The sequence below is a fragment of the Peromyscus eremicus genome, chromosome 7 (assembly GCF_949786415.1).
Source record: "Peromyscus eremicus chromosome 7, PerEre_H2_v1, whole genome shotgun sequence".
Taxonomy (NCBI): domain Eukaryota; kingdom Metazoa; phylum Chordata; class Mammalia; order Rodentia; family Cricetidae; genus Peromyscus; species Peromyscus eremicus.
The window spans coordinates 41,664,360-41,691,077 of record NC_081422.1 but is presented as its reverse complement, the minus strand read 5'-3'; the positions used below and the strand labels follow the sequence as shown (position 1 = coordinate 41,691,077).

Below are 26,718 nucleotides of genomic sequence, written 5' to 3'. Positions count from 1 at the left end.
TTTGATGGAAGAATGGATAAACACAACGTGATGTATACACATGCTTTTGTGTCTAAAATAGTATTCATATGCATGCTCTAACACGGAAGAAACTACAGTGTATTCAGAGAACTACCCTATGAGTCCATGTGCGTGAAGCACCCAGAGCCTTCAAATCCATGGTGACATAGAGTAGAATGGTTGTTTCCAGGGGCTGGAAGCAGGGATGGGGATGAGGGGAGGGATGGGAAGACAGAACCATTCTACTGATGGACCCATAGCAGTGTGTGTGTGTGCCTGTGCTCCACAGAATCAAACAGGCAAAATGGTTAAAATGGCAAAATTGTACATTATCTAAACAAAAATGAGAACATAAATAAATAAGATTACAAATAAAATAGTGATGGAGAAAAAAACAATGTAGAAAAAAAGCTAATTCCTCAAAACAATAAACACTATTGAAACTCCAGCAGAATTGACCAAGATAAGATCAAAACCACCAGTATTGGGGCTGAAATGGTGGCTCAGTTGTTAAGAGCATGTACTGCTCTTGTAGAGGCTCTGGGTTCAGTTCCTAGCACCTCCATGAGGCTGCTCACAACTACCTGTAACTCCAGTTCCATGGGATCCAATGTTCTCTGGCCTCCACTGATACATTCATGAGTGGTGGTGGTGCAGTGAAACCCACGCAGGCACATACACAAAAAGAAAAATAATAAATATATCTTTTAAAAACTCACCAGTATTGTGAATTGATAGTGAATATACTCAAGATCCCATATCCATTCAAATATCAAAGGGGCAGGCCTAGGGAGATGGTTCATTCATTGTATAAAGATCTGGGTTTGGATACTCAGCACCCACATAAAAGCTGTATGCAACAGTGGGCATGTTGTATGCATGTTTAGACCCCAGCATGGGGTAGAGCAGAGACAGAGCCCATTAGTCAACCAGCCTAGACAAATTAGCTTTGGAGTCAATGAGAGAACTTGTCTCAAAACATAAGGTCAAACTGATTGAAGAAGACATCCAGCATCCACCCCTGGCCTCTACATGCTCATGACCACACACAGATGTGCATACTCACACACTCATGTGTTCATGCATTGTACATACACCACACACACAAAGTAAATGAATATTTCAAGCAGCTTGACACTCAGAAAGTTAACAACTTGGAAGAAATAGACCGATTTCTCAAAAGTCAAAAATTATCAAAACTCTGCCAAGTTAAAAAAAAAACAGAAAAATTACTAACCTGAATGGGAAATAAGAAAAAAAATTGAACTAGTAATTTAAATACTGCTTAAAAAGAAATTTCCAGGTCCAGATGGTTTTATTGGAGAATTTTATGAATATTAAAAAAGATTAATACCAATGTTTCATAATATCTTCCCAAAACTAAAAGAGAAAGAACCATTTTTAACTCTATTTTATGAATGTAGTATTACTCTGACACCAAAGCCACACAAAAATAGCTCAAAAAAGTATACATTTTGTGATAGTTCCTCAAAACACTCTTGAACAAAGACTGCCCATAAAATTCTAACAAATCAAATCTGACAACATATAAAAAACACTTATTTTAGGTATAGAACCCTACTTGACACTTGAAAATCAATGTAACCTCACTGTCAACAGGCAAGGAAGAATAAAGCATATAACTGTATCAATTGATGTAAAATTTTCTTCTGCAAAATTCAACATCATTCAAAACACTTCTCAGTACACTCAGAATAGAAAGTTATGTCCTCAGTGACAGGGAACATCTATGAAGGGTATATCCTCAGTGACAGAGAACATCTATGTAAGGACCATCCTCAGTGACATAGGGAACATCTATGAAGGGCATATCCTCAGTGACAGGGAACACCTATGAAGGGTACCATCCTCAGTGACAGAGAACACCTATGTAAAGACCATCCTCAGTGACATAGGGAACATCTATGAAGGGCATATCCTCAGTGACAGGGAACATCTATGAAGGGTACCATCCTCAGTGATAGGGAACATCTATAAAGGGTACCATCCTCAGTGACATAGGGAACATCTATGAAGGGCATATCCTCAGTGACAGCGAACATCTATGAAGGGTACCATCCTCAGTGATAGGGAACATCTATGAAGGGCATATCCTCAGTGATAGGGAACATCTATGAAGGCACCATCCTCAGTGACATAGGGAACATCTATGAAAAATCTACACTTAACCTTGTAGCCATGATAAGCCAAAAGACTGAATCTATTTCTTGTCTCAAAACAAGGAAAAACTTCCACTCTTTCCTTGTTAGTTAACAACATCCTGAAAGTTCTATCTGTGAGAGAGAAAAGAGCTGAAATGAATTTAGGTCATAAAAGGAGCCATGCTTGTATATATATGAAAACTCCCAGGCAACCTAACAACACTAATAAGAAAGAAAAATGAAAACTCTCATAAAATTCCAAAATTAGTGGGTGTTTTTCAATGTCATAGGATATAAGCTCAACCAAAATAACTTCATTTCTTCCTACTGGCAATTAACAAGCAGAAACTACAACCCAAAAATTAAAAGCATCCACAATAGCTCCAAAGCAAGTGAGATAACTAGATCCAATTCTCACAGAATTTGTACACAATCTGAAAGATAAAAATGACAAAATGTTGATGAAAAATAATCTTAAAGATGTAAGTACTTCAAAAGACATACCATGTTCATGAACTAAATGATTCCATGTGGTAACAGCAGCAGCTTTCCTAACCTCATCTACAAGTTTAATATAATTCCTGTTAAAATCTAAGCAAGAAGATATAAACATAGATAAGCTTACTTAAAATTATTCATGGAAAGAGAAAGAGTTTTTTAGTAAAAGTAATTTTGAAGAAAACTAGAATGAAGTAGAAAATGATCACTCTTCCAGCATTAAGTGGTTTGATGGCTGGTGTTAACTGTCAAAATGAAAAAGACTAGAATCACCTTGGAGATGGGCCTCTGAGCATGCCTGTAGGATATTATCTTATGTTAACTGAGGTGGGAAGAACCTCCCACTGTGGGTGGTACTATTCCCTAGGCAGAGGATCCTGGAATGTATGAGAGTGGAGAGAGTGGGGAGGAGGAGGAATGGGGTAGGGAGGGAGGGAGGGAGAGAGAGAGAGAGAGAGAGAGAGAGAGAGAGAGAGAGAGAGAGAGAGAGAGTTCAGCACTAGCACGCATGCATTCATTGACTTTTTCTTCCAACTACAGATGTAATGAGACCAACTAGCTGCTTCAAACTCCTGATTTCTGTCAAGATGGACTGTGACTTGGAACTGTGAGCTAAAGTAACACCCTTTTCCTTTAGGTTGCCTTTGTCATGCACCACTATGACAGCCCTGAACTTCTTTCTGATGTTGAACTTCTGTACTTCTTCATAAGTTCTAGAAACAAGTCCTTTGTTAGGCAGATGAATTTCAAGTGTTTCCTTCCTATCTTTTTTATCTACTGAACAGAATTGTTGTTGTTGTTGTTTTACTCTTTGTGGGGCCTGCCAACCAGCTCCCAAATAAGTCACACATGGAGGCTTATTCTTAATTATAAATGTCTGGCCTTAGCTTGGCTTGTTTCTTGCCAGTTTTTCTTAACTTTAAATTATCCCATCTACCTTTTGCCTCTGGACTTTTTCCTTTTCTTACTTCTGTATAGCTTGCTTTCACTCTTACTCCATGGCTGGCTGTATGGCTGTCTCCTAGCATTCTCCTCTCCTTGTTCTCTTGCTCTTCTTTTCCTCCCAGATTTCTCCTTCTATTTATTCTCTCTGCCTGCCAGCTCTGCCTGTTCTTTCTCCTTCCTTGCTATTGGCCATTCAGCTCTTTATTAGAGTGTTTCACTTGTTCCACATCCTCTCCAGCATGAGCTGTCACTTGTGTTTTTGATCTTAGCCATTCTGACATGTGTAAGATGAAATCTCAGTTGTTTTGATTTGCATTTCCCTGATGGCTAAGGATGTTGAATACTTCTTTAAGTGTTTCTCTGCCACTTGAGAGTCTTATGTTGAGACTTCTCTGTTTAGAGCTGTACCCCATTTTTAATTGGATTATTTGTTTTTTCATGTCTAGTTTCTTGAGTTCTTTATATATTTTGGAAATCAGCCCTCTGTCAGATGTGGTGTTGGTGAATATCTTTTCCCAATCTATAGGCTGCTGTTTTGTCTTATTGATGGTGTTCTTTGCCTTACAGAAACTTTTCATGATGTCTCATTTATTAATTGTTGATCTTAGTGCCTGCACGATTGGTGGATATTAGCTATAAAGTAAAGGATACCCATGCTATGATACACAGAGAGGCTAGGTAACAAGGAGGGCTCACAGGGGAACAGTTGGATCTCTCTGGAAAAGGTAAATAAAAGATATTTCATGGGTGGACTGGAGGTGGTTGAGGATGGGAACGTAAGAGAGAGATTTGGGAGGGATGGAAGGGGAAAATACTGAAAAAGACAACTGAAAAGGAGAGGGGGCACTTCAGAGTGAGGCAGAAACCCAGTGGAAGAGAAACTCCCAGGATTCTACCAGAATGACTTCAGCAAAGACTCCCAGCACTAAGGGCCAGGTAGCCTGAATTGGTCATTTCATGTGACCAGGCAAGACTTCCAGTGGAGGGATTGGGATACCAACAGAGTGACACAACCTTTGACCTACAATCTGTCCTGCCTATGGAATGTGCTGGGGTTAAGCATTGTTCAGAGATTGTGGGAGTGACCAACCAATGACTGGTCTATCCTCAGACTCATGCCATGAGAGTGACCACCACTGATACTGCCTGGAGCACCAGGACCCACAGGCTGGATGACTCAGAGGTCTAGGGCAGACCCAAGTATAACTGGAGAAAAAATGTCAATGTAATGATGCCTAATGATATTCTGCTATACTCATAGATTGGTGCCTAGCTCAATTGTCATCAGAGAGGCTTCATCCAGCAGCTGATGGAAACAGATGCAGAGACCCACAGACAAACATTAGGCTGAACTCAGGGAATCCTGAGAAGGATTGTAGGAGCCAGAAGGTCAAGGACATCACAAGTAAACCCACAGAGTCAACTAACCTGGGTTCACAGAGACTGAACCAACAACCATGGAGTCTGCATGGGACTGACCTAGGCCTTCTGCATATATGTGACAGTTGTATAACTTGGTCTTCCTGTGAGACTCCTAACAATGGGAGCAGGGGCTTTTGTTGACCTTGATATGCCATACTTTGTTGATGCCTAGGGGAGGCCTGCCCTTTTGTGAATAGAAATGGAGGAGAGGATTGGGGGAGCAGAGGAGAGGTCAGGAGCAGGGACTTGGAGGAGAGGATGGAGGTGAAACTGTAGTCAGGATATAAAATAAATTAAATTAAAACATTAAAAAATGTATCCCTCTGGAAAGTTGACCATGCTCCAGTGCAAGACCACATTTCTTAGAATATATGGGTAGTGCAAATTGACAGATTTACAAACAAAACAGAAAGGAAACAAAGCTGGGTGGGTAGGGAAAACAGAATGGATTAGAGGAGTTTGGGAAGGAGGAAAAAATAAAAATAAGTCTCCCTATTAGAAAATGGATAAAAGAAATCAACAGAGATTTCACTGTAGGCCATATGGAGATAATAAAAGGCATTGATGCTTAGCATCCTTAGCCATCACAGAGATACAAAAGGAAAGTACAATGATGTAACACTAGACAGCTAACTTCCTTAGATTTCCATTGCTGTGATAAACACTGTTGCCAAAAACAACTTGAAGAAGAAAGAGTTTATTTTGACTTATAAATCCTGAGTCACAGTCCACTGAGGGAGGTCAAGGAAGGAAGCTGGAGTCAGGCACTGAGGCAGAGGCCATGGACCACTGACTGGCTTGCTCCCATGGCTTGCTCAGCCTGCTTCCTTGGACAACCCAGACCACCTGCCCTCACACATCAAGCATCAATGAAGCAAATGCCCCCCACAAACTTGCCGACAGACCAATCTGAAGGATACATCTTCTCAATTGAGGATCCCTCTGACCTTGGCTGTGTCAAGTTGACAAAAAACTAGCCAGCTCAATGGTTATCAGAATGGCTTTAAAAAAAAAAAGCAATAACATCAAATGCTGGCAAGGATGGGGAAGGATGGGCAATTTATGTATTGCTGGTGGGACTATAAATTCTACAGCCACTCTGGAAAGTATCTTCAAATTTCTTATATTAAAAAAAAGTACAATAGACTTCCTCACCTGAACCAACAAGTACGTGCTTATATACTCCTCTTAGAGGAATGAACTCTTTTTGATACTTAAGTTTATGTAAGAATATCCATAGCAGTTTTATTTGCATCAGCTTCAAAGTAGAAACGACTCCAATGTCCTCCAAGGGGTGGAAGATTAAATAAACTGTTGTCCATTCAGAGCAAGGTTTACTACTTAACAATAAAAAGAAGGAAGGGCAGCAATGAGGAAGTTATACACAGCTGAAAGTCACTGCTGGGAGAATGCAGGCCGCATACTTCCATTCATGCAGCCTTGATGAAATAATAGTAATTATGGAGAGAGTGAACAAATTAGCAATTGTCTACAGATAAAGCTTTGGAGGAGGAGGCAGCTTTAATGGGCAGCATGAAGGGGTCCTGGGATGCTGTTGCAAATATATTTGTAGTGGTAGCTTGGTGAAGTTCTAATATGTGACAAAGTTGCATAAGGTTAGTTAAAGGCACACGTGGATATGTGCCAATGCACATGTATGAGAACACATGTAGCTGGTGAAATCTGAGAGTGTTCTGTGGTTGTTGCATTGTCAATTTCTGATCCAATATTGTACCAAGTTAAACATAGTGTTTTCAGTGGGGTAGCCTGGGTAAAGGATAGAAGGCTACTTCTGTGTACTTTCCTTTTTGAGATAGGATCTCATGTAGCCCAGGATGACCTCCAACTTAGTATGTAGTTGACAATGTCTTTGAACTTCTAATCCTCCTGCCTCTGCCTCCTGCTGGAATTACGAGTATGTGCTGTCATACTTTCTTTCTGTAGTAGCAGGGATTGAACCTGGGGCTTTCTGCATGCTAGACAAGCACTTTAACAACTGAGCCATATTCCCAGCCCTTCCTTGTACATTTTTTAAAACATCTGTGATTCTAACATTGTCTTAAGTTTGAAGCATTTTTAAAGTATTGCTTTTAGACAATGAAGTATACTATTCTGACCTGAAGGTAGGAAAAAGACTTAATGAGATAAAGAAAAATACTAGAGGACATTCCTTCCATTTCCAGTTCTACTCAAACTTCCTATAAGACTTGTGATTTATCCTGAACCCTCATTTTGAAATTCTAGCATGGCTTCTCTAGCACGTAAATGTATTTATATCTCCCCCCTTCACTCTTCTCTTATTTCAGTGTTTATTAAGTAAAGAAGTACTACTGTGAACATATTCATAAGACCAGGGCTCTGAGGTGTGGGATATGGTAGTAATTTAAGTAAGATTTTTTTAAAATGAGTAAATATGTAACGTATAACAGGATAGCTGATGGTAAAAGTTAAGGGGAAAATAAGTCATAAAAGGAACAAAAGGATGTTGGGGAAGGGTGGAGTGCACAGTTTTAAACATGGTAGTGAGGGGAGTCACGACAAATCTGAGCAAAGGATTGAAGGAAGTCAGGAGTACCTCATGAGACCCTCTTGGGGAGCAGCGTTCAGAAAAGAGAGACAAACAAAAGGTAGACAACATGGTAGGTATCTGCTTGGCCTGTTCAGAGACAGGCAAGTAGCCAATGTAACTGAAATTAAGCAGAGGGGTTAGTAATAAAAAAGGGACAAGGGTGGCCATGGGGCGAGGTCTCCATGGTTCCTAAAGCCTTGAAAGCTGTTGTTACACACCACTGGTCTCAAAGTGTTGATCCCTGGCTCTCAGCAGCTGCGTACCTGGAAGGGGTAGGAAGTGCAAGCTGCCAGGCCCTGCCTCCAGGTGGCGTGGACCCACTAAGCTTGCAACATACTGCTTTAAATGATACAGGGACCATCTGAATGCATCTTTCCTTTCATGGAGGAAAGCTTTACCTCTTGGCCAACCAGAGCTGCACAGTGAGACCTGCTGAGGAGCAGTTGACGACTGCTGGGAGAGGGAGTTAGTTTTCTTTAAAGGCGTGTTCTCTTGGTAGATAGGCCATGCTCAAGAAAGACCACACATCTTGGTCATGATATCTTATCACAGCAATGGAAAAGCCACCCTGGCAATCCCCTCTATTCAGCTTATTCCGTGATGTTCTATAGGGAAATATCATGACATCTTTACCTAATGAGAATGTGCACTTACTTGGGTACCCACCTGCTGAGTTACCGAAGAAGTTTAAAATGTCCATTTTACCTCATGACCCATCAGCCTCTCATACCCAGGGCCAGGTACACCTATCTCCAAAGGCCATTTAAAAATATTATATTGGGCTGGGAAGATAGTTCAGTCAGCAAAGTGTATGCCTTACAGGCATTAGGATCTGGCTTTGATTGCCAGAGCCCATATGAAAAAGGTGGGTATGAGTGGTGTGCAACTGTAATCCCAGTGTCAGGGAGGCAGAAACAGGCAGCTCTCTGGGACTTATTGGCCAGGCAAGCCTAACCTACTTTTAAAGACAAGTCTATCTTTAAAAAAAGAAAAAAGAAAAAGAAAAAGAAAGCAAGGTGGGTGGCACCTGAGGAGTAGCAGCTGAAGTTGTCCTCTGACCTCCACACTCCATCCTGAACACGTTTGTGCACATCCACACTCCCCCCCCACACACACACGAAGCTTCACACATACAAGCATGCACAAAACCAAACACAAAATATTTTATCATCATTTATGACCCTCAGAACTGAAAGTCCCATCTAGAAAGACAGGTCTGTCACGTTGCAAAACGGTGATGTGTGCTTTTCTCAGCTTCCAGTGGGGCTGGGCTTTGTGGGATCAGAACAGCCAGTGAGTTGGTGAGCCTCTGGCTGGTTCATTTATTAACATTGACAGTGACAGGTGACGAGAATGAAATGTTTGTAAGAATCGCACGCATCTCCGTTTATTCGATTTGTTTGAAATTAATCTTAGAGTTTCTACAACATGGAATGCTAAACACATGTCACTTATTTTGAACTTAATCCAGCACATGGAAATGTTTATAAGAATTAGAACACTTCAGACTCAGTCACGGAGATAGACTATTGACACAATCTGCCTATGCCTTCTGAAACCTGTATTCGTCACGGACAAGGGGATGTTGCTCCTTTAAGGGTTCAATTGCTGAAATCATTATTGTTGTGTCTGAGAAGAATGAGATTGTTAATTGTGTTTACAATAAAATTGTGAATAAATAAATAAAGACCATTAATATTTTATCCTAAGTGTTAGGAGTTGTTAGGACAGCATCCATCACATTGGGTACCACACTGGTAGAATTTTATTGCCAAGTGCTATTGATTGTTAATGACTGCCTGGAGCTGTGGCAGAAGCATTCTGTGGCTGAGGATGGCTTCAGAGACACAAAGGGTCATGTTTGGCGGAAGCTGTCTACCACAGAGGTGGGGTTGGTGGGGGAGTCAGGGGGCTGCTAATGCCTGCCTCTTTTGTAGAAGCAAGAGAGCTTTATCGGGCTATCCAGCAACCATTCAAAATTTCCAAGCCCAGTGGTCTTGCTCAGCTCCCACCTGAGGTGCTTGCCTCTCTCTCCTGGGGACTTCTCTCAGAGCTCTGTTGCCTTCTGGTTGCTGTTCCACATAGCATAACTCTCTGATTTCTTTGTCCACAGCCTCATGCCCATGTCACATCCACGGTTCCCAGAGCACTTCCTTCTTCCAGGTCAGTCATGCTTCCTTGCCTCATGTGGAAATGGTGATAATTTCTGTCTCTGAACATTCGCTTACATCTGACACTCCAATTCAAACCACACGCTCCTCAGGCCTAGATCTTTGGTCTTTACCCCACTTTTAAGAGATTGTGTAGGTCTTTTCTAGGCTGCTGAGTCCTTCCTGGTTTCTTTGACATTTCTCCTCAAGACTAACCAATACTTGGTTTCCTTCAAACCTGGACTAGTCTCACGTGAAAAGAATCATATCACTTCCACTGGAAAACAAACAAACAAACAAAAAACCCAAGCCAGATGAAATGTAGAAAATTGAGTAGAAATGGAGAGTCTCACGGAGCTTGCTCTAGGCTGCATTTCTAGAAAGATTTGTAAAACCTCATAAACTAATTTCTGGGAGGCAGCAGAATCAGAAGGATGAGGAGTTGAGAAGAAAAAAAATACTTAGGATACTTTTAGGGATATGTCATTGTAGGCAAAGTCTATTCCCAGTGCCCTGCTTTTTTCTCCAGGACCACCTCACTTCTGCTGGATCACAGTTGAGGGAAAACATGGACATCTTGTACATCTTGGCATGCAAGAAGCCAGCAAGTAGATCCCAGAGAATACTGCACACCCTCCTGGCTCAAGGTCATGTCTGCCAGTTGAACACAGTAGATGCCCGAAAGGACACCCTGGTTCTCTCTTAAATCTTGCACAAATGGCCATGACTACCTAAACCTAAATCTTAACACACTGCCCAAAGAGCTTGAGAAAAGCAGGTTTTTCTCACGTTCCTAAGAATCTCTTGTGTGAGTGAGCACCATCTACCATGTCTATAGCACCTATCACATCTTGCTGTATCTCAGAATTGTGAGTTCATCCCTCCTAGTACCCTGGAGACCCATTGACAGTCTCTTCATCACCTGCTGCAGGGGTCTCTAACCCTGTGGTATGGCATGCAAGGCTCCCTCCAGTGTGGGCATGGCATGGGTGTGTGGACACTTGAAGCGGCTTCTTTGGGAGGGGCCAGTATTACTTTTCTCACTTGTCAACATTGCAGGTCCCTCATCTGTTTTATAACAGAATTAAATCTTTGGCTTTCTGGCAGTGAATGCCTTGGGTTTGGACCATCTGTTTGCTTTTATCTGAAGCTCCTCCTTTTGGGGCTTCTCTTGTCTCTGTCCCACCAAATTTTGGTGGCTTCTCCTCGGGGTGATGCTTTATCTTAGAAATAAGATTTAGTTGGTACATTTCAAAAGGTTTTAGGGTCCAGACTGATTCAGAATTTTCTATCATTACTGCCTCACTATCCCCTTGGACTCAGCCACAAACTGGACCCTACTGAATCCCTTCTCATTTTGTTGTTCAAATTTCTAAAGGTCTTATTAATAAAAAACCCAGTACCAATTATTGGGGTAAAAGCTGAAAGATCAGAGAGACAAAGGAACAAGCCACAGTCACAACATCTTAACTCACCAACTCCTCAGCCTGAAAAAGCTTCCAGGTGAAAGAGATGCCTCTTCTGAAAAGCCTTTAGTTCCTGTCTCCTCACACCATATATATCTTTCTCTGCCCAGCCATTACTTCCTGGGATTAAAGACATGTGTGCTTCCCAGTACTCGGATTAAAAGTGTGCCACCACTGCCTGGCTCTGTTTTCTCTCCTGGACTGAGTCAATCTCATATAGTCCAGGGTGGCTTTGAACTCACAGAGATCCAGATGGATCTCTGCCTCCCAAGTGCTAGAATTAAAGGTGTGTGCCACCACTGCCTGGCCTCTATGTTTAATCTAGTGACTTGTTCTGTTTTCTGATCTTTGGGCAAATTTAATTAGGGTACACAATATATCATCACATTTCCCTTTTTTGTCTAAAATAATAAAGAGGGTTATAACTAATATAAGAAAAACTATATACAATAAGTATATACAATATACACAGTCAAGAATTAAATTAACAGGGCTGGAGAGATGGCTCAGAGGTTGGGAGCACTGGCTGTTCTTCCAGAGGTTCTGAGTTCAATTCCCAGCAACCACATGGTGACTCACAGCCATCTATAATGAAATCTGGTGCCCTCTCAGGCATAACACTGTATACATAATAAATAAATTAAAAAAAAAGAATTAAATCAACAGTGTCCACTCCATAAACATTTGACAAATTCAGAGAAAATACTCCATTATCTATCCTATTTTGGTGAGTTCAACATGTACCTAATTCACTTTCTATCCTAATTTGTATTACCAATCAAATACTATCTTTTGATGTCTTTCAAACTTATATACTTTAGGCTTTTTTAGTGAGTTTCTTTTCTGAATTTGTTAACAAGGAAAACTATAACTATAACTATCTAGTCTTCAACTCCCTCAGAGACCCAAGAAGGAAATAATATTACCAAAGTAAGCAGGAAGTGCAAGCAAGTGACTTTAAAAAATGTGAGAAATGAGAGAAACAGCTGGCTGCCTTGATGGTCACCCAAGGTTCCTCTGCAATGTTGGGTCATCCATCTTTGGTCTATAGGTCTAGCATATCTGACAGATTTATCTGTAAAGCAGGATTTTCTGAAGGGCTGTCCTACTTTGTCTTGGCAAAGTTCTGCAATCCTTTATTTTGTGTCCCGTTTGTCCCATTTGGACAGCATACGAAGTGAAGGTAAGGGTACTTTCTTGCCCAGTGGCTAACTTTTGCCACAAAGAAAGTAAACTCCATATGGAGTTTCTCCAATGCCCATCATCTTCTCTAATGTAGATTGGTGCTGCCAGGAACAGATATGTCTCATTGTCATAAAAAAGTAAGAATCTACGTTATTAAAAAATCTTAAATGCCATATCCTGTAGATCTCTGAAGTGCTTGAAGATGTCTTGTCTATCTAAAATATATCTGTTTGACCTTGAAAACATACCTAATATGACTACAAGTTCGATTGTAGTAGCTAACTACTAACTTTCATTTCTTTATATCCTAATTAGTTGGTAATAATAACTTTTAAGGACTAGCAATTTTCATTACATTGTTAAATGAATTGTATAGGTACAATACCTTGAACAAGAGTAGAAATATATGTACAATATGTTACAACAAAATTAATCTTAAATTTGTATCAATATGTAAAATTTGTATACAATATACAAAAATCCATTCCAATATAAAATATTTAAAACAGTTGCTTTTTAAAAGTAGATTCAATAATCTACCTTTTTATCTTATCATATCTATATTCTCCCTTTTTTCTTTTCAGAGTAGATTCAATAATCTACCCTTTATTCTATCATTTCTATATCTTTTTTTCAGAGTAGATTCAATAATCTACCTCTTATCTATATTCTCTTTTTTTCATTTAGAAAGAGATTGGCTATGATCAATAACAATTTTTAACCAACCACTAAACAAAAACAAATATCCATAATCCATTTTTTGGGAATGTGAGTATAGTTTTCTAGGCTACTTCCTGCTGATGGGGGATGCTGGTAGTCTTTTGGGGATACAAAGAAAATTTAAGATTATGGTCAAGTCCTGATTGGAGTAGTCTGTGAGGCTGTATCATCTCAGCTAGCTATCTTGATATTATCCTGAGCAGTTTGTAGTCCAAAGCTGATCTTTGGGTGGTATTTGTCAGTTTACTGATGTTATCATTGTCCTGATGGAATCGTCATTGTGGGGTCCCATCATCTTTTTGGAGACTTCAGAGTCAGTGTTAGGTATGGTCATGGTTCACTGCAGAAAACTGATAGAGACTCAAACCCAAAATCATGTACAGGAAACTAGATGAAGCTTTTTTTCTAGAATTAGTTAGTACTCTATATGACCATTAATATCATGACAAAAGTTTAAAATATTTTTTGATGTAAAATTCATACCTTAAGAAATGTTTTAAAGAGTCAAAATAAAACCAAAGGATCATGAGATTAATAGCAATAGAATAGTCCCTTAATTTTGGTTTTTCTTCTGTCTCATATCAGCTGGTTCTTCTAACATGATACAGAGATTCTGCATTTTCTTCTAGCAAGCATGCTTGGGTTTAGAGAAGGAGAGAGTCACACTCCAACTCCAAAGCCAGTTTTACCTTTTAATTGAACTGGGACTACATTAAAAACCATTTGTATTATTTGTCTGTAGAGAACAGCAGAAACAAATATTTAGGAAGGCGTATGAAATTTTATCCTGTTAGATATGTGATATATCAATAGGCCAATTTACTCTTTATCTTGGAACATTTTTTCTGGATGATTTGCCCATTTTCTCCAGATGTCTCATTTGTCCAGTGTTCTTCAGATTTCTTAGCCTTCATTCTCCTGAAAGACAAAAGCAAAACCCTTCTCCAACTCTAACTTTGAGGAGGTTCCCTTTTGGCAAGTTATATCTGATCAAATGAAAATCATTTGTTAATGGTATAGGTTAGTTTAAATTGAATGGTCATAGTGGTCAATGAATCATCTCTTCTAATTAAGAGATCTCTCTTGTTCAGATTAAACCTTTATCAATTATGATAGTATCCATAGCTCTTCTTCTTCTGTGGAAACAAAAGCAAAACCTCATCTCCAATGTAACACATATGCTGGTTTTCATTCTGAGGTCAGCACATCTTTAAAGTATATAGGCTGATTTGATTCTGTAGTTTGTTTTTTTTTTATTATCCAATGTCTCTCCACTGCTGTTGCTCCTTTCTCATTAGCATGGAGAAATTTCAAAGTTACTAAAGCATTATGTAATCTACTTCTAGGGGTTTTGTTACCCCTTTCTGTTTATTTACCATATCCTTTAGAGTTCAATTTGATCTTTCTATGACTTCTTGACCTGTAGGATTGTGTGGTATACCTGCAATATACTTTATATTGTAATAAGCAAAAAACTGTTTCATTTTACCAGATACATGTTGGAGCATTGTCAGTCTCAATTTGTACAGGTATACCCATGATAGCCATAACTTCTAGCAAATATGTGATTACAGAATCAGCCTTTTCAGAACTCAGAGCAGTTGCGCATTGAAATCCTGAATAAGTATCAATGGTTGTGGTGTACATATTTCAATTTTCCAAATTCTACAAAATGAAACACATCCATCTGCAAGATTGTATTCCTCTGAGTACCCTTTGACTTACATCCTGCTGGTACTGGAGTTTGATTGTATAAAGAACAAGTAGGACATTTTCTTGGCTCATTGCCAGGTTATGAAAATTTTTTTTTTTCGAGAAAGGGTTTCTCTATGTAGCTTTGCGCCTCTCCTGGAACTCACTTGGTAGCCCAGGCTGGCCTCGAACTCACAGAGATTCGCCTGGCTCTGCCTCCCGAGTGCTGGGATTAAAGGCGTGCGCCACCACCGCCCGGCGGAAAATTCTTTTTTAAACCTTATAGAAGGCCTTTAGCTTCTCAGTTGTTAAAGACCATTGCTGAATCCATACATTCTTGTCTGTTAACTGCCCTGGGAAGGAGTTTCTTCCATGATGACAGGAAAGGACTGAACTGAATTTGACATGGGGGCCTGCAAGAGGCCTCTCAGGGAGTTTTCCAATGGCAAAGACAAAAGATTACCTTGTCTGTCCCTTGTTGATTTATATTCATTAGTTCAATGTCTGCCTTTGCCACACCTTCTGTATAATCCATAAGGGAGGGGCGTTTTGTTGGAATTATTCCTTGAGAAAGCATTATTCCTAGGAATGTCCTGTTTACAGTCACTTTTTGGATGACCTTATTCACTACAATTAAAACACTTGACATTACTGTTTTTCTTCCAATCTCTGGAAATCACCTCTACTATCCAAGCATCATCATAGTCATGAGATTCAATAATAATTGTATCTCAGATCTATTCCTCCAAAGGTGCCAGTTTTGCTTTTAATAGCCAAATTATCCTTTTGTATTGTGCATTAGCATTTTCAAATGCTAGAGATTCAATTATTATCTGTCTAGCTTCTGAATTTGGTATCATTCTATTTACTGCTGAAGTCAATCTTTGTAAGAAGTCAGTGAAGGTTTCTTTGGAACCCTGTATAACTTTAGTAAATGACTCAATTTTCTTTCCTACTTCTTCAATTCTGTCCCAAGCATTCAAGGCTGCCATGCAGCATAAAGCTAGAGTGTGATCATCATATAAAGATTGTCTTTGTATGTCAGCATAATTGCCTTCTCCAAGAAGTTGATCTTGGGAAATTTCCATACCTCTAGCTCTACTTCATTGTTCAGCGGTCTTAGCCTCATCTTTCCATGAGGTCCTCCACTCTAACTGGGGACTAGCCTCTAAGACTACTATAACCAAATTTCTCCAGTCTTGAGGGATAATTCTATTACAAGTTGACTATGAGTTTAACATTTGCTTCATGAAAGATGAGTGGATGCCATATGATACTATTGTTTCTTTGAATCTCCTCAAATCTAGCATTTGCACAGGAGTCCAGTCAGCTCTTACACAGCTTTGAGGATATCTATCATTGGGTAGTTCCTGTAAGGTTACTGGGATAGATTAAGGTTGGCTGTTTGAAAGCCTTAGGCTATTTCTCTGTAACCTTATAATGCAATACTGAGATTGGTACACCTTTAAATTCTTCCTTCTGGGTCTGAATATCTTAATGATCTGTTTTAACAGGTTTTTCTAAAACTTTTATCTTGGCACTCATTATTAACCAAGTTTTTTAATGATAAAACAGAAATGATCAAACAAATAATATTTATAATTGACATTATGTAAATCCCATCAACATTAATTATCCTCTCATTTAATTGTTCCATTTTCATACTGTCAATCATTATTGTAGTATCAAACAGAGACCAAACTCTCACCGTTGTAAAAATGTTTCCCATTTTTTTAATGTGGGGAAAAATTGTCTTTGAAATAATTCCTCCCTTTAAAAAATCCCAATTGACTCACCAAATCTGCTGACAGTGATGATTCAGATGACAGTGTGGCAGCAGCTTGAGGAGGGGGCCCAAGGAAAGCCAAAAGGAGGAAACTAAAGAGCCAGCTGTCTGCACAGGGGAATGTGCAAAAGTGGCTAATTCCAGCATGTTTGGAGCCTGAATCTGGAGAGTCTGCTGCAGAGAGGCTGTAACAAAACTTAGCCTGTAGGGTAGGGAGTATGTGGAGATTCCGGCCACATGCAGCTCAAACCTGAGCCAGGGACTGCAAGGCCACAGGCAAGAAGTAGCTTTTTTATGAATTTGTGCCCCACAAGTTGGATGCCAGATGTAACATAGATTGCTAAATGTTCTTTTAATAAAAAATCCAGAGCCAGATATTAGGGTAAATGCTGAAATATCAGAGAGACAAAGGAACAAGCCATTACCACATCTTAACTCTAGGACTCCTCAGCCTGAAAAAGCCCCTAGCTGAAAGGGACGCTTCTGCCAAGAAACCTTTAGTTCCCATCTCCTCGCTCCTTACATTTGAATCCATTCCCATTCTTATATTGGGCTTCTACATTCCTATTGGCATTTTTGGGGCTCCCATATTCTTGGGGACCTTCATTCCCGTACAGATAGTGGTTTGTGCGTCCATATTTGGGTATTTACTAAGATCGCAGGGCTTCTACTTTCGTTGTTTTTCATGCAGCCTTGGTTCTGCCTTACCATTTGGAAAGTTTCATAAAGTGGAAGTTGAGGGCAAAACAAAGCCTTTCAATTTTTGTCACTGTCTTATGTGTAAAAACCATATGAATAGGACTAGGGAGATGGATCATTGGGTAGAGGGCTTGCCTTTCAAGTATGAAGAACTGAGCTTGGTCCCAAGAACCCACATAAAAAGCCTGCTGTGATGGTGCACATTTGTAATCTCAACAGTCTGGAGAGACAGGAAGATCCCTGAGCTCCTTGGCCAGCCTAATGAAAGGGTGAGACTTAGGCCAGTGAGAGACCTTGATTGGTATAACAAGATTGGTAGTGCCTAAAGAATGACAGTTGAGACAATCAACTGGCTTTGATATGCTCCAGTGTATGGCTGGGCTCGTACACATACATGCGCACACACACCCTTGCACACACCTGTTACATATGCACACACCATACACATCACATATATACACACACACAAAAAAAAATCTTATGAGTAAATAAAAACTCACTATGATTTAGAAGTTAACCCTAGTCTTGTTAGGAAAAAGAATGTTGTTACAGTCTTAATGTCAGAATAGGTCCCCTCCAACAACCAGCCAGCACCCTCACTACACTGGCATTTTTGACTGTGCCTTACTCCTCCTGAGATCTCTAAATTGGACAAAACACAGCTTCTCTCCACCCACTACCCTATTCCTGGGGAAATAAATGCCATCCTAGTTCTGTGGGGGTGGAAAAATGGAATCTCCAGGTTGCAATGTGCAGGATCCTTTCTGGACAGTGGCATCAATGATGCAAATGAGCTCTAACCATCCTTCATCTTGCATTACTCATTCAAGCCTTAAGGTCTGAAGAGAGGTAAGTCAGCCAAGTCTAAGCCTATTCCTGTGAGTTGTTCACTTGGAAACAAGATGGAAGTAGCATTTTGGTACTGGTAGTGCAGCAAGTAATACCAGTAAATATGATGGGCACTTCTGCAATAATTGAAAGAGGAATTCAGTGTTGGAAAGGGATAAGGGAAAGGCAGAGTTTCATTGCAATGGATACTTTTGCTTGGCCCAAATCCAGGTCTAATCTCTTAAGTACAAATCTTAAAAACTAGAAAGGAAGGAAGAAAAGAAGGAAGGAATGAGAAAAGGGAAGGATAGGAGGTTTTAGCCAATGCATCTGTCATTCACAGACCCATAACCGCACCCACTCTGTCCCCAGAGAGAGAGACAGCCTGAGATCTTGCTATTCTTAACTTCCCCTGAGGACTTCTGGCAATGGTGTTTTACTGTTACCCACAATCTACGTTGGAAGTTAGGTAGCACCCAAGTGCATCATATAAAATCATAATGAAAATGAAAAGAAGACAGAAGAGAAATTCATGACTCCACTAGGAGAGAAATACAGAGAGATCATAGCCACCCCCCACAGTTGACAAGGCACTGTGGTTGACTTTTATAACTTCTTATGTTGTTGCTTGTTTTATGTTTCTTTTGACTTTATGTAGCATATTAACTAGTTGGGGTTCTTTCCTAGGTTAGGGGTACCCACCGCCCCAGTTTCATATCTGAGGGGTAAGGGAACTAGGCTGTTGATGATTCTGCCTAAGTATTCATGAACATTAACCTCTGTGAATGATGTAATGAGTGGGGTTTTTGGAGATTCTTTGAATTTATTCCCTTCTCTTCTCTCCTTCCACAGCAGCAATCCTATGCCCCATCTAACATACTACAAAGTCACTTTTGGGCATCTTCTTCCAGTGGTATGAGAAGCTCCAGATATCCAGAAGGCCATACTTCCAATGCAGTCGAATGATTGTGTTTCCTCATAAAGATGAACCTCTGCTGACAGGTAGGAGAGAACAGTGGTTATGGGCATGAGCACTGAACTTGAACTGATTGGTAGGAATTACCACTTCTCCAAGCTTAGTAAAAGGTAGTCAATGAATTGCTCTTTTTTTTAAACTGTATTTGCTGTTATAGTAACTAAATTAATTATTACATGTAAATCATGTACCACACCAGACACCCAAGTGTTTGTTAAATATTAGCTGTTAAAACCAAGTGATAAATAACTAGAATGCAGTGACAAGGACAGAAGAAAAAACATCATCAGGAGATTCACCAATTATAGCTGTGGGCCTTGAATGGCCCCCACTACTCCACATATGTGCACACACTCCCACATACCACTTTCATGCCTTAACTTCTGAGCCTGAGAATTTTGTCAGTGAAAGAAACAACATCCTTTATTTGTTGCTTACTCGAAGCATACACTACACCCTACATAATACACTCTAATCTCACAAGATTTATCCCACAACAGCACTGACTTTTACAAAGGTCATAGCCTTGTTCCGTAAGTTCATTAAGAATGATGGGTACATGATGAGACCAGTGAATCCTGTGGGTATTGGTCCACTCATTGTCTTATTTTCTGCAAAACGAGTTATTTAACAGGAGATAATGTGTGTGTTTTCAGGAAAGTGCCAAAGGCATCTGTTTAGACCATGGATGACAAGTGACAAAATGATGTTAGAAAAGGAGAAAAATCCTAATCCAGAGTATGGTTTTGCCTAATGGTTAGAGAGTAGGAGAGGGCACCATTGCTCCTGTGTAGAAGGGTCCCATGTAATCAACCTTCCACCAGAGGCCAGGAGATCACTGTAGAAAGCAGAACTATGTCAGAGAGCAGGGCTGTTAGCCACCATTTCTGTAGCTTGATGAAGGGGAGATAGTCTCCATTACTTGACTCCTGTGTTCCACTTCTAACCTACTAATATGTTTTCACTTATTCACAACAGACACTATACTCCAAAGAATGGGATTCCAGATTCCACTACCAACTTAGCTTTGTTCATGGGAACTTTGAGTAATGTCATGGTTTTTAATTGCTTACACATACACACACACACACACACACACACACACACACACACAAATTTGATGTCTTAAAAGAACACAAATTGATTATCTCACATTTCTGAACAGTAGAAACTTGACCCAGGTATTATCTGACATGGCTGAGTTTCTTTCCAGAGGCTCTGGTGATACATTTTTTTTTTTGTTTTGTTTCTTTTTGTTGCTGTTGTTTTGCTTTGTCAAGGTGTTGACAGAAATTGGGTCTTTGAAGGTGGTTGTGCAGAGGTCTTGGCTTCTGTACTAGGTGTCCTCTGGTGGCTCAAGGTCCCCTCCTCTATTTTCAAAACCAGCAGTTGCAGGCTTCATTGTTCTCACATTTGGAATCCTCCTGCCCAACCCCACCCCATGCCAAGTAAGAATGTTCACTTTTTAGGAATTGTGTGTTCATGTCAGGCTTGTCAGGGTAATCTTCTTGTCTCAAGAGCCATCCACTTCACAGCATGTATAAAGTAGCTTTTGACAAGTAAGGTAACATTCACAGGTCTAGGATTAGCATTGGAATAAGTATGGACATAACAAGGCTGTGGGTTTGTGGGTACACTCAAGGCAAAGAGAGTGATACGGTGTTTCCTGGTTTCTCAGTGGTGAACAGAGTCCTTCATGATGTCCAATCGATCCCGGCAGGTTGCCATCTACTTGTGAGGAGGAGGAATTACACTCAGTAAAGCAGGTTGGCCCCTGGTTAGTGAACAAGAAATTCCAGACACACTTGGTGGCAGGAATGGTACTTTGTCTACCTGGTGGTGGCCTGCAGTGCAGTATGTCTGGATTCCTGTTTGTAGTTCACCAGTCACTGGCCAACTCACTGCACTGGGTATATCTCTGGAAGCTTGTTATTCTGTGTGTCACCAGTGAGCCCTGTGAACATTGGAGAAGACTGATTTATACCTTCAGATTCTCTGACGTAGGAAAGGTTCACTCACACAGACTTCAGAATCTGCTCCTTCCAACTCCCTCACCATTTGGCTCAACCATTAGTACAGATCTTTAACTCATTTCACCATGCTTTCTGGCATAGGGGGCAGAAAGAGATACTGGTTAAAGGAGAGTTAAGCCATCTCCCAAAAAGCTATAAAGGTGTCCCATCAAGTGAGTGAAAGAAAACTGTTTCTAGTGTTCCTCTAGTTGTTTGAAATTGATAGGAGTGTGTGTGTGTGTGTGTGTGTGTGTGTGTGTGTGTGTGTGTGTGTGTGTGTGTGTAGCATCTGTCAGGTTAAGAACTCTATCCTCAACAGCAAGGCTCTACTGATTTGTTCTAATGACGAGGCTAGAGAAGGAAACACCCGCCAATGGAGTCATACTCAGGTCTTACCAACCCACTACCATCTCTCAGGCCTCATCCCTCTGTGTCAGTGGTTAAAGCAAAGAACAAAACAGCCCTAGATCGGGCATTGCCACTCCTGCGTTCTCCCAGGTATTTGATGGCAGCATCAAGTTCCATGATTCTCTTAGTCTGTAGTTGCTATTTTATTATTATAATGGAATCATGATACATAACATCTTCCTGTCATCTTTTCTCACCATGCTCTTCCCACTTCCATTGAAGGATTTCATGGGAATATTTATTCCATTAATTAAGACACTGGTCTAGAGCCATTAAGTGATATACATGAAAACTCTGTTTATCCCATTCCGGGCATCAACCTATATTCAAGTATTCTATCACTCTGGTGGTCTGAGTATCCCAGCATTAGTATCACTTTAGACCTGATGTTGAATGTGTATTTTTATTCAGTCATTGGCCTTTGTCAGAGGATAAACACCAGCAGTATCTTAGACTCTTTTTTGAAGAAAAAAAGTTCTTCCACATTTTCATACATAACATGTAGTGTATTTTGATCTTATTTCTTCCATCCCCATCTGGCCAAACCCCTTATCCTTAACACACATCCCCACCTTATGTCTTACTTTCACATATTTTTTTGGTGGCACTGCATTTAATTAGGGTTGCTTGCACAGCATGGATGGAGGGGGAGAGTTGCTTACTCAAGCAAGAACAAATTATCAGTGACTATAACACTCAAGAATATATGACTCCTGTTCCCCCAGTGACTATCAACCAAGGGGAGGGTGGGTTATGAATCCCTCCTTCATTTTCATTCAAAATGGAATGTCAATGGACCCAACCTTGTTCAAATAGTCACTGCTGGTGGTGGTGAGTTCATGGGTGCACTAGCCATGTGACATCCAGAAAACAGATTTTTCATTTCTTGCCATCCTCCAGCTCTGACATGCTCTCTGTGTCCTCTTCCATGATGTTCTCTGAGCCTTGAAGGGAGTGATGCAAGTATCCTTCTAGGTCTTAGCACTCAACAGTCTTGTTTTCAGCATGTGGAGCAGCTGTGAGTCTGCATTAACTGTTAGCCAACACAAAGGAGCTTTTCTGACCAAGACCAAGAGCAACACAAATCTATGGATATAAACACAAACATTTAGAAGGCAGTTTGACACTGTGTTCATTCAGCAAAGTGACCTTAGTAGTCCACTCTCTCCTGATGACCTATGGCGGTAACTTAGAGTCTAAGTGGGTACTTGAGTACTTTATGTGGACTTTCTTCCAGGGTATGTATCTTCTCTTCATTAAGTTTCTGGTTTCTGAACTTGGGTTCAGAAATTGAGTGAGGTGCTATGACCACTAGAACCTGGTGGCATAGCAGTCAGATCTCTGCTCATTTGCTTATGTATGTCAAGTGAGATGTTCCAGGCATTGCAGGAAAAGCTGATGTTCCAGGCATTGCAGGAAAAGCTGTGTTTATAAGTGTCCCACTTGGTCCACAATTTACTTGGGCCCCCTATAATTAAATGGTGCCAGATGACTAGCTCTGCTCATTGAGATATGGGAAGAAATAATGTGTCATTTCTGGAATGAAGCCTCCGTCTCCAAGTCACCACATCATCAATGCCCCTAGAGAGTCACTCAATCTAGGACAGACTATGTGAATGAGAAATAAACTTTTAAGTGAGAAGTTTTTGAGATGGGAATCATTTTATTAGCACAATATAAAGCAGACTATCCTGCCTAACTCAGTGAATAACACATCCTTATAAGCAAGGAAATCCAGGAGCCATTAACCACCAACAATGATGTCATGGATTAGACCATCTATCTGCCACCATCAGACCTTCTTCCATAATGTAGCCAAGCCTGACCTGCCTCTTGTAGTTTATTCATCCTAGAATCCTTCTAACCTATGACATCATTGTTCATAGTTGATGGTTCCTGGGGTCCCTTGACTGTAAAGATGGGTTATTCACTGAATTAATCAGGATGGGCTATCTTATGTTGTGCTAATAAAATGATTCTCAAGTCTCAGAGCCTTCTCACTTAAAGGGAGCTTGCTCATACTTTTTAAAGTGGCAAAATCCAGCTGCAGTACATTATAGCTACCAGTCTAGACCACACTGGGCATTCATCAAAGTATTTTTCAAAGATGCTTCCACCTCCTACACCAACCACTGTCTAAAGGGTTTCCTGAAAGGATATTTTTGTGGCCTTTCTTTAGGGTCTTATGTAGTAAGTTAATATATATATTACATATTAATATATGGGTATATATATATGTATGTATATTAGAAAAACTTGTTTGTACTGGCTAACAGTTAATGCAGACTCACAGCTGCTCCACATGCTGAAAACAAGACTGTTGAGTGCTAAGACCTAGAAGGATATTTACATCACTCCCTTCAAGGCTCAGGGAACATCATGGAAGAGGACACAGAGAGCATGTCAGAGCTGGAGGATGGCAGAAAATGAAAAATCTGTTTTCTGGATGTGACATGGCCAGTGCACCCATGAACTCACCACCACCAGCAGTGACTATTTGAACAAGGTTGGGTCCATTGACATTCCATTCTGAATGAAAACGAAGGAGGGACTCATAACCCACCCTCCCCTTGGTTGATAGTCACTGGGGGAACAGGAGTCATGTATTCTTGAGTGGTATAGTCACTGATAATTTGTTCTTGCTTGACTAAGCAACCCCCCCCCCCTCCATCCATGCTGTGCAAGCAACTCTAATTAAATGCAGTGGGCCACCAAAAAAAAAAAATGTGAAAGTAAGACACAAGATGGAGATGTGTGTGAAGGATAAGGGATTTGGCCAGATGGGAATGGGAGAAATAAGATCAAAGTACATGCACCCACGCACGCATGCACGCATGCGCGCACACACACACACACACACACACACACACACGCACGCACACACACACGCACACACACACGCACACGCACACGCACATACACCATCTCCAATTAAAATTCCTGTATCTTCATTATACTGAAATGTTTCTGATATTATAGTTTTGTTTAGTGATGGTCAGCATTGAACACAAACATACATTAAGTATATGTAGAAGCTTCTGTAGCAATAAGAACCCCCAAACTGGGACTTCTGACAATTTTACCCACACTGATAAATTCAGTCCAACCTACAGTTATGTTTTGTCCAACTGGTATGGGCCCTTCTAAGTTATTTCTCACACATATTCCAGGGACTTAATATATTATATATAGTTACAAGTCTTGCAAATATTTTGAGACAAAGTACCCTTTCTCTTGGTTTGACTTCTTGTCTATTTCTTGGAGTGTAATGGGATCTAATTTAATCACAGGTTTAGGGAAAAGAAGGGACAGGAACATCAGTGGAGAGGGTAGATTGGCCAGGAAATTGAGTGTCCCTTTAGACCCTGAGGCAGGAAGGTTATTTCTAAGAGTGGAAGTGGGTCAATGAAGGGCAGAGATTCTAGCCACCAAGGTGCCTGGAACCCCTGCCCTGTGGCTAATCCAGACTTTCATGTTCTTTTCATTCCTGAATGGAAGCCCACTGAAAAGACATTGCACATTGATTATTTTGACAGATGTCATGATTTGGCAATCTGCAGGAGAAAAGAATCTGGTAAATTTTGTTCTCACTTGTTTCAAGCCTAAAGATGAGTGATTATTTCATAGAGTTCATAGAAAATCTGAGAATTAAAAATTTTAGTTTATCAGTTTTCTTTCAAAAATCCTCCATTCTAAGCTAAGCTGCCTTAATCTGTCCATCTGGAGGTACCAGCAGCAAATCTCCAAGTTTTGTCTAAATGGACACTTTATCCCAATGGACAGAGGTAACAATTTGATCAACCAATTCATTACTGCTTTCTACAAAATATAAATCAATCTTAGACTAATAATGGAGTGTTTGTTGATTTCTACCTTGTCAAAGCTAGCTAATGTCAGGTTTCCCATAATTCACCAGAATTCTTTTCATTTTTTATGCTTACTTTATGCCATGAATGTCAATGAATGGCAAATATCTCCCTCTCCTCTCCTCTCCTCTCCTCTCCTCTCCTCTCCTCTCCTCTCCTCATTCTCCTTCCTCTTTCTCTTGTCTCTCTGTCTCTCTCCCCACCCCATCTCTATAGTTAAATGACCCCATGAGAATGAAACCATTATCTTCCATATTTGAAAACAAGGAATTGATGTACACAGAAGCTAGCTCATACTTCTTCAAGCAGCAAAGCTGGAGATTCCAGCCCTGGCAATCTGGCTCCTGAGCCCATGTTTTCAACCACTGTGTTCTAAAGTCTCCCGATTTGAAAGCTAATCCCAATCAGTTGGTGTGTTTTTGTTTGTTGCTCTCTTTAATAAAATGAGTGTTCTATCAGAAGCTGCCAGAGTTAGCAGAAGAAGAGGAGAAGAGCAGCCTCGCATAACAGACAGGAACGGAGGTCCCCATAGTGGGCCAGGAAGGAAGAAGTGCAATGAACTTTGTGTAGGGAAACTGTCCAGGACAACCATCCCATCACCCAGCTGCCCTCACTGATAATTCCATGACAAATTTCTTACCACTCCATCTTCACACCACCACTCAAATGTCAAGGTGCCAGTAAGGAGGGAGCCTCTGATTGGCTGAGCCCATTCTCTTGGCTGTAGAGGGGCTGCTGTGGAAGACAGAGGGAGGACCAAGCACATTTTGTCTCACTACTTGGAGAGAGGTAGCTTCTAGCTTCACAGTGAGACTAAATTCAATGAGGGAAGCTCACAACAGCCTATAAAAACTGAAAAGAACTGCAGCCCTATAATCTCCTTTGGGTCCATTAGGAAGGAAGTGAAAAATAAATATAACCCAGTCTTCCCACCCCCCCGCAGCTCCCCCAACACCACGATCTTGCCTCCTCCCTGACAACATAGTACATGCAAATTCTAGGCTGTCTATCTGGTTTAGCTACATCCCCAGTAATGCTTGTAAACTTGGGACACACCCTATACTATTCTAAGCATGTAATCATTTCTCACACCCTTTTGTGGTCTTGGCTACCCACAGTCACAGCAGTCTTAGCCCATGGCTAAGACCACTAAACTCAGCCCATAGCTTTTAGATAAACTCTGCTGTATCACTGTTAGCAACTGGCTCTTAAGTGATTCTGAGCCGCCCAAAAGGTCAAAGTAGGCCAAGTGGCTATAATCCATGGACTCTCTTCCCATCACCCTGTGAGTTACTATAAAAGGGAACATTAAGACAGAGTCAAGTGAGCCTGAA

At 40.5% G+C, this 26,718-nt stretch overlaps 1 long non-coding RNA gene across 4 annotated transcripts in view; it reads left to right on the top strand.

Moving 5' to 3' along the window:
- The window catches only part of LOC131914953 (uncharacterized), a 173,559-nt gene that overhangs the window by 98,696 nt on the left and 48,145 nt on the right, over positions 1 to 26,718 (top strand). For all 4 annotated transcript variants that reach the window (XR_009380225.1, XR_009380223.1, XR_009380224.1 and 1 more), the window contains exons 2-3: positions 9,710 to 9,759; positions 18,975 to 19,124. This is a non-coding gene — a long non-coding RNA (uncharacterized LOC131914953). The remainder of the gene's footprint in view (positions 1 to 9,709; positions 9,760 to 18,974; positions 19,125 to 26,718) is intronic.